Raw genomic sequence first — 7,986 nt, 5'->3', positions numbered from 1 at the left:
AAAAAGCTCTCCCAATAAAGTGTCCATCTCCTGGGGTGGGGCGGGAAGGGGAGTCGGGGGTGGGGCTGGGAGGCCGCTCCCGGCCTCAAAGGAGAACCCGGGAATGCGCCTAAGAGGAAGCTGGGAAATGAGGGTACTTCGGAAGCCCTTTGCTTTGGGGCCTGGGTACCATTCCAGTTCACTCCAGATGCCCCTCCCGACCTGGATGCTCTGAAATGAGCTCCTCTGATGCCCAGAGAAGTGCCTGGGACACCCCTTCCCCCAGGGACCCTAACTCCTGCCCAGAAGGCTCTGGTGGCCCCAATCCCGGGTGAGGCGGAGCAAGGGGGCGGGAGACACGAACTCAACGTAGAAAACGTGCGCTCTGGAGCCCAAGACACGCAGCGTCCAGGCCTGAAGGGGAAATGGGGCCTCTACATGTTGCCTGTGAAAGGGGGTCTGGATTTCCGTTTAAGGGTGGAGAGAGACAGACTCACAAGATAATGACAGGAGGGAGGAAAGATGGGGGGAGAGGGAGGGAGGGAGAAGGAGAAAGAGTGAGAGAGAGAGAAAGAGACATTCAGGGATTGCAGCATGAAGGGTGCTATCTTATAAAATCCTGAAGTGCCAGTTGGAAAAGAGAATCTTTTCTCACCCTCCTTCCCCTTTGCTTCTGGGGAAGCAAAGCTTGGCTAACTGGTCATGAACCAAGTTTAGGGATCCTGGATCCCGAGAATTCAAGAGGCTGTCTTGACTGTGTGGAATTGCCAGCCCAGCCGCTCTGCCCCGCAGTCCTCTCCCTGTGATTCAGGAGGGCCAGCAAATTGTCCCTAGTGCCAGCACACTTCCACTTTAGCTGAGTGCCCAAAAAGTCCAGCACCACATCTGCTTTCTCTAGACTTTAAACTTCCTTAGAAGAAGAAGAGGAGCTCCAACCGCTGGCAGTATTGCTTGAGGCCCCTCTCTTGGGGCCTATTGAGCAGTTCATTCCAAAAGATTCAGTTTCATTTACAAATCTGTCTTTAGAGGTTTTCTGTTTTCCTTCACTATCCCTCCCAAATCAAATCCTCTTATCTGCTTTTTCTAGAGCCCCCTTCATCCCCCCAGTTTTTCTGAAGAAAAACAGGAACTTTTCTAGTCTACACTAGGGTCTTGGCAGTTACTACCCTGAGTTCTGATTTAGTTCAGCCACAACCTCTCACCAACCTGAACTTGAACTTGAGCTACCTGGTGGGAAAGGGCCCGTGCAAGATGGAGTTACTTGGGAGTTGTAGGGCTGCAGTGTAATGTAGTTTGCTTTCAATGAATATTACTAATAATTGAGGATTCCAAACATGGAATCCTAGCAAGATTTTACCACATTTGAATTCAACAGGAAAGGAGGGAAATGTCTCCTCAATGATTTTCAATTTCTCATCAAAGAATTTTACTTGTCTATAAAAGACAAAAAATACCAGGATTTTCTCCTAAAGACTGATAAATTTCTAATGATTTTTATTTGATAGTTTAGGGATACATAGGAGGATTCCACAATTTCAGCATCCAGTAAGTAAGCAAACATATATACATGTACATACGTGTACGTGGAGGATAAAGCTTCCGTGTGTAAATTTATTCATGGCTATACTACAGTACAGGCATAAATAGATTCCTAAATTTAAATCATATTTGCACTCTGAAACCCAAACTTCCTGGGCATAAATCCAACAAAAAACGAAAATTATTATCTATCAGAAGGCATGTTTTAGTGCCTGCTTCTGCAGCACATGTGCTAAAATTGGAATGATACAGAGAAGATTAGGATGGTCCCTGTGCAAGGATAACATGCAAATTTGTGAAATGTTTCATATTTAAAAAAGGAAAAGATGAAGGAGGAGGAGAAAGAGTAAGACAAAACAGCAGAGGTGGTGTGTATTAGAAGGTACATGAAACTAGAAACAACCCAAATGTCCATCAACAGTAGGATAGGTAAAGAAATCAAGCTGGAATTAAACAATAGAGTATTATACAGGAATTTAAAAACAGAACAAACCACAGCCATACACAGCATGAATGCATTTCATAGATATGTGGGATAAAGAAGCCAGCCACACACAAAAAAATGATTTTTGTATGATTTCATTTTTACACAGTTCAAGAACAACCAGAAAGCCAACCTCAGTGACACATTCCCATAATCCCAGCTACTTTAGAGGCTGAGGCATGAGGATGGGAAAAGTTCAAGGTCATCCTGGGCAACTTAGTGAGTTCTTGTTAAAAACTAAAAAATGAAAAGGGCTGGAAATACAGCTTGGTGGTAAAGTGTGAGAGGCCCTGGATTCAATCCCCTATAGAAGTGGGAGTAAGGAGAGCATGTGAAGGACCAACAAAATTAGTGTGTGATACCAGAGGTCACAATAAAAATTATCCTAGGGGGATTGCTAACATAAAGGGGACACAAACAAGTCTGTGGGGTGCTGGAAATGTTCTCCATCTCAATCTGCATGTGCTAGAGTTACATGGGTATGTCCGTTTTGTGAAAATTGCACAATTTTTATAAAAATTGAAAATTGTATGCTTGGAATTTTTACACTTATGTATATCAGTTTTACCTCATTTTTAAAAGAAAAAATAATTAGAACAAAAAATTTAAAATTCATAGTAGCAGGGTTAGGGTGTAGTTCAGTGGTAAAGCACATGCCTAGTATGTATAAGACCCTGAGTTAGAGCACAAGCACTGAAAAAAAATTATAGAAGAATTGTCTGCAACTAAGCTATTTTGGAGATACGATGTTTATACCCATGTCCATGGAAATAGCATTAAAGTGCATATAACTCTGAATTGTTGTGGGAGGAAGACAAACTTTGTCGCAGAGACACTCACCAGCTGTGCTAGAGACTCACACAAACAGATACATTTCAATACAAATAATACTATGGGTTTTGTCTTGGTTATAATTCATTTAGCATCTACTATAGATTTGGGGGAGCAGTTCTGGATCTCATATTTATTAGCACCTGGTTATGTGCTCCTATTTCCTGCACTTGTCTATAGAGATATGTGCATCTATCCTATTGTATATGTCAGTTGGAGTCAGATAAGGTAGGATTATGCCTCCTTATCTGTAAAAATTGTGATAATAATTCCCACTTCACAGGAATGTTGTGACAATTTAATGAGATTTTTCACCTGAAAGCATTTCATACACTGAATAAACATGACTTCTGCTTGTATTCCTATATATTTTTCTAACGAAGCCACCTGCTTTTATTTAAAACGGACAGTTGTCCTAGAGAATACCAGTCACTTGTCACTTACTGCTATGTAAGCCTGAATTTTCACATAGAGAAGTTAAGGCTCAGCCCCTCCAAGCCCTCTCTGAGACTACATGAGTTCAGCACCCAAATCCCTGCACAAATCAGGCGTCCTGATCACCCAACCTGCCTGGGCAGAGCCTGCCCTTCCCCCATCCCCAGAGAGGCCTTTGTGTCCTGCTGGGAGCCTTAAGGCAGACCCTCCGGGAGGAACCCAAAACCTCTCAGCCACGTTTACTGACCCATCCAAATGCGCTGAAAGCCTCAGCATGCTCCTTTACATACCCGCCAGACACTTCCAGGAAGGTCAAGGCCAAGTTGAAAGTTAAGAGTCTGTTTACCTCCGGGAGCCCATTCAACGCAGCCAGGCAGACCGCCTGTGACCTTTACAGCCCGGCCTTTGAGCGTGGCCGCCGCGCCCCCAGGGGTTCCGGCCACCGGGACTTGGCCACCTCCGTGTCAGCTCCCGCCCCCCGCCCGGGTTTGAGACCCGCCAGGGAGAGGGAGGGGTCGAGAGTCGCCCACCCGCCCCGCTTAGGGGCATTTGTTAAATTATGTTTTATGTTTTGTGAAGTGAGCGCCCGGTGCCTTCCTTCTAACTGGAGCAATGTATGTGGTGGCGACGATGGCGGCCCTCAGGTCGGTCACGATGAATAACGAGGGTTTATTTGCATGGGGGGTGGGGGGGCTTTCTCCTCTGGAAAGAGCCGGGCTCCACTGTCCCGCCAGCCTGAGCGGGCCTGGCCGAACAGCTTGGGGTCGCTTAGCTTCTCCCGATTTTATGAAAATCATCTAACTGGGGTGCGCCCTTTCCTTTCTTTTCTCTTTGGTCCTTACCTTCCTTCTGTTTTTTAGTATCTTTATTTTCCTTTTGTAATTGTGTTTTTCAGCCTTCAGTATCAGAAATCTTATTTTTGCATGTTCTTTCATGATTTCTTTCTTTTTCTCTTTATCCCTTACTTTCTGGCGCCCCTGTCCCTTGCCTTATTTTTATTTTTTTTCCTTTGTTTCCTTTCTGGCTGTTGTCACGTATACTCTTTTTCTCTATTTGCTTCTCTTTCTCCCGTTTTTTTCCCCCTTTGTTCGTTTTCTCTTTTTTCCCTTCGTGCCATTTGGATCTTCCTTTCTCATCTGTTTCTTTTTCTTTCTTTTTTCTTCTGTTGACTCTGTTTTACTTTACCCCAACACACAAGTTTTTCCTTTTCTCGCCTTCTTGCATAATTTCCCATTGTTCTTCTCCAAATTCTGGAAAGGACCTGCTGGGCGATAACCCTCGGAGGCTGGGAGCTTGCACTACCCAGGGGGCAATCTGGTAGGGAAGACTGGAGCAGGGTCGCTGTCGCAGGCCTGCAGAGCTGAGTTAGGCTAGATTGTCAGCGCCTGGCTGGAGATGAGGAAAATCTTTTGGACAATTTGATGGAAGGGTTTGAGAGCCCGGAGAGCCCAGAAGGTGGAAACATGGCGGGTAAGGGAGGAAGCCACTGTAATCTGCACCATTCCCTCCCCAACCTGGGCATCCCTGAAATGTCCTCGGTATTAGGACCCTCTCAGGACAACCCATAAGTGCTTCTGAGGCCAGGGTTGAGGAACCCAGCTATGAAATTAAAGCCAATGATGGCCTCAAAACATGGAATAAGTGGATCTGAGGAGAAATCAACGCATGGGCTGCTGAGGGAAGAGGCTATGGTTGGAATCACACAGCAGCAGCTGCTGCTGAGCACTCTGATGGCGCCTGAAAACAGAGGAGCGCTTAGCCAAGCCTGGGAACGGTGAGTGGGGTTCCCAGCAGGTGGAGGGAGGAAGGGAGACACAAAACTGAGGTCCCCTGAAAAGAGACCAAGAGACTCCTGTTTTCCCGTCCTGTAGCTCCAACCTAACAATCAGTGTTCTTTGCCTGTCACACTGGCTCACTAGAATCCCCAGTCCCCTTCTTCAACCCTGAGCTTTATTGGGGGTCAGACCAGTCACCTATCCTTGATCCCCAAAATAGAGAAATCCAGCCTGGACCTGGATCAAACCATTAGAAATTCTGGGCCTAGGTGGTTTCACCACAGACTGAAAGTCTCATGCAGGGTTCGATTCTAGCTAGTATGGACACTTGCATGAAGGATAGGAGGTCATTTCCCCTCCCTGTGCCTCAGTTTTCCTATCTGAACTCTGTAAAAAGAAATGGGCAGGACTCATTTCCCTTTGAGTTCCCAACAGGGTTTACTTTGGGCCCTACAGCAGACACAGGCAAGAGAGAAGGTGGCTTTTCTGGAGGGAGAGGACATCTATGTGGAGGAAAACTGCAGAGGGAGCCATTAAAAAGCCACTGATTTTTCCACGAGGGTTTAGGGAAGGACCCAGTTATTTGGGGCCTTAACGGAACCCAGCTCTGTCATCTAGCCCTTGTGGAGCAACCATCTTGGGCTGACTCAGTTGGAACAATGAGTCCCAGGGTGTGAATTCTGCAATAGTTCATGAAATGTCACCAAATTGGCAGGGAAAATCTCCTCCATGCTTATCCTAATTCCCTGAAAAGTCCTCCAGCCCAGAGACAGATGGAAGTGGAGTAACAGGAAAATGAGCCACAAATGGGGTTCACGATCAGTGTCTTCAGGGTTTGCTAGAACTTTCAGGGGCCTGGGAGATTGGAATTCCTTTGTTTCAATTCCTGGGATTCCAGATGGAATTCAAGGATGAAGAATATTATCAAAAAACTTGCCTGTAGAACAAAACAAACAAACAAAAAAGCCTACCTGCAAATTCAAGAAAACAATTTGAGTTGCTTACAACCCACCACCCACCATTTCCACCTTGTTTTTCCCTTCAGGGAATGTGGGTATGAGTGATAATTTCTAGGAAAGCGCTGGCTATCTTTACTCCTTAAATCAAGAGGAATGGCCAAATCACAAGCCTTGGCCCTTGAAGTCCTAAGCCCACTCATGTAACCTGAGGTGGAGCTGTAGATTTGAGGTTTAAGAGAAAGTACAATTTGAAAGATTCTATTTGTTGCTCTGATTTGCATGTTTCCTTTGCAGAGAGTCCTGGTACCTTTGCAAATGCCCAGAATTTGACCATTTGTGGCTCACCTCCCTCCTCTTGGTCCCCATCCCATAGCAAAATCTTATCCCTTCTCTTCTCTTAGAATAGTTACCTGTTTAAAGAAACGAAGTTGGACTGGGGTTGTGGCTCAGTGGTAGAGTGCTCGCGGAGCATGCTTGAGGCACTGAGTTCGATCCTCAGCACCACATAAGTGTAAAAATAAAGATAATGTGTTCACTTAAAACTAAAAAATAAATATTTTTTAAAAAAAGAAAGTTGAGAAAGGAGAAAGCTGGGCATTTTTTTCTCTCTCACACACACATACACAGTGGAAGAAAGAAAAATGACCCATAAGCCATCCCTATTAAGGTCTGTTCTGTACATGGTACTACTCATGGATCCCTGCCCTTGAGTTCTGAAAAGGACTAACTCCATGGGCTTCAATAAAGACTTGAAAATAAACACCTGCCTCCAATAGTCTGTGTAAATATGAAATACTCCCCACCCCCACTTGCATTTCTGAATTTCAGCCTTAGCTTGAGATGAACATTGGGTAGTTCCTGGTTACTGCCCTGCAGACTCTGACCTGGGAGAAAGTCCATCTTAACCAGGTCCCTAAGGTTCTGAGCCAACCATTTATCCTACACCCTGACCTGCTGAAACCGGAGACAGGCTGATTGTACCCTGTGTGCACTGACCCTACTAGTTCAAAGTTGATCTTAGGCCATACACATGTGCCACAGTCTGGCTGGGCACAAATGCCGCAGTCTGGCTGGGCACACAATCACGAGCCACCACACAGCTTGTAGATTCAAACAGCAACTCTTTATTCCCGAACTCACACCAGCAATCACGTTCTGGGGAAATCCAAGTTCTCTGCCCAAATCCACCTCCACTGGGCATCTGTCTCCCAAAAAATACTGTCTAAATCCCGTGAGAACTCAAGGGGAACTCAGGCAGCAGGATACGCCCTATTCCCAGGAGGAATAATCTTAAACCTGGAACGCCCTAAACCCAATGATCTTAAACCGGGAACACCCTAATCCGCCTTGGTCCTTGAGCAAGGTCACCTACATTCAATGTCACTGCAAATGTCAGCAACATGGGGTACGCTGGCAAGGAAATTGTCATACCTACTTGGCTAATGGCTCCCAGCACACATGGGATCCTTTCATCAAAATGGAATTTAGGGTTGGATCAGAACTCTTATTCTGCTTTGTCTCTGGATCACATGGGTTTAAACCAGTCCTTCTTCCCCTATACCTCCTGCAGGTGGTTTCAGGAGTTCCAAGAGGGCAGGTAAAATGCTTTTCACTTTAAATTGTAAAATCACATTTTTTTTTCTATTTGGTCCTGAATAGTCTCTAGCTTTGTCCATGATTAGAGAGGATTATAGCCACTATGGACCCCTGACTCTAGGAATCTTTCTAAAGAAACCTGCAGATCTTTACTGTCTTTTTGAGTTGCTTATATGACCAATCTTGGGAGCTACTATGCAGAAACTAACACCAGAGGCTAAGGATATAGAAACATAGACGTTTCTTTTAGGAAATCATTATTTAGGGTTATCTCTGACAGTGGAGCTCCCCCTCTTTCCCTTCTTAAAGAAGAGAAAGTTCCAAATTCCTTAGATACCCAAAGTAGTCAGTTAATATTTGGGGCTGGGAGAATCTTTATGGATTATTC

General features: G+C 45.2%; 1 non-coding gene across 1 annotated transcript; it reads left to right on the top strand.

Moving 5' to 3' along the window:
• Positions 1–1,726: 1,726 nt before the first annotated feature.
• LOC125613078 lies at positions 1,727–1,833 on the top strand. The gene has a single exon (XR_007343578.1). It is a non-coding gene; the product is annotated as a U6 spliceosomal RNA (small nuclear RNA).
• Positions 1,834–7,986: the final 6,153 nt, after the last annotated feature.

The sequence above is a fragment of the Marmota marmota genome, unplaced genomic scaffold, assembly GCF_001458135.2.
Source record: "Marmota marmota marmota unplaced genomic scaffold, marMar, whole genome shotgun sequence".
Lineage (NCBI taxonomy): Eukaryota > Metazoa > Chordata > Mammalia > Rodentia > Sciuridae > Marmota > Marmota marmota.
This window is presented reverse-complemented; position numbering and strand designations above follow the sequence as displayed.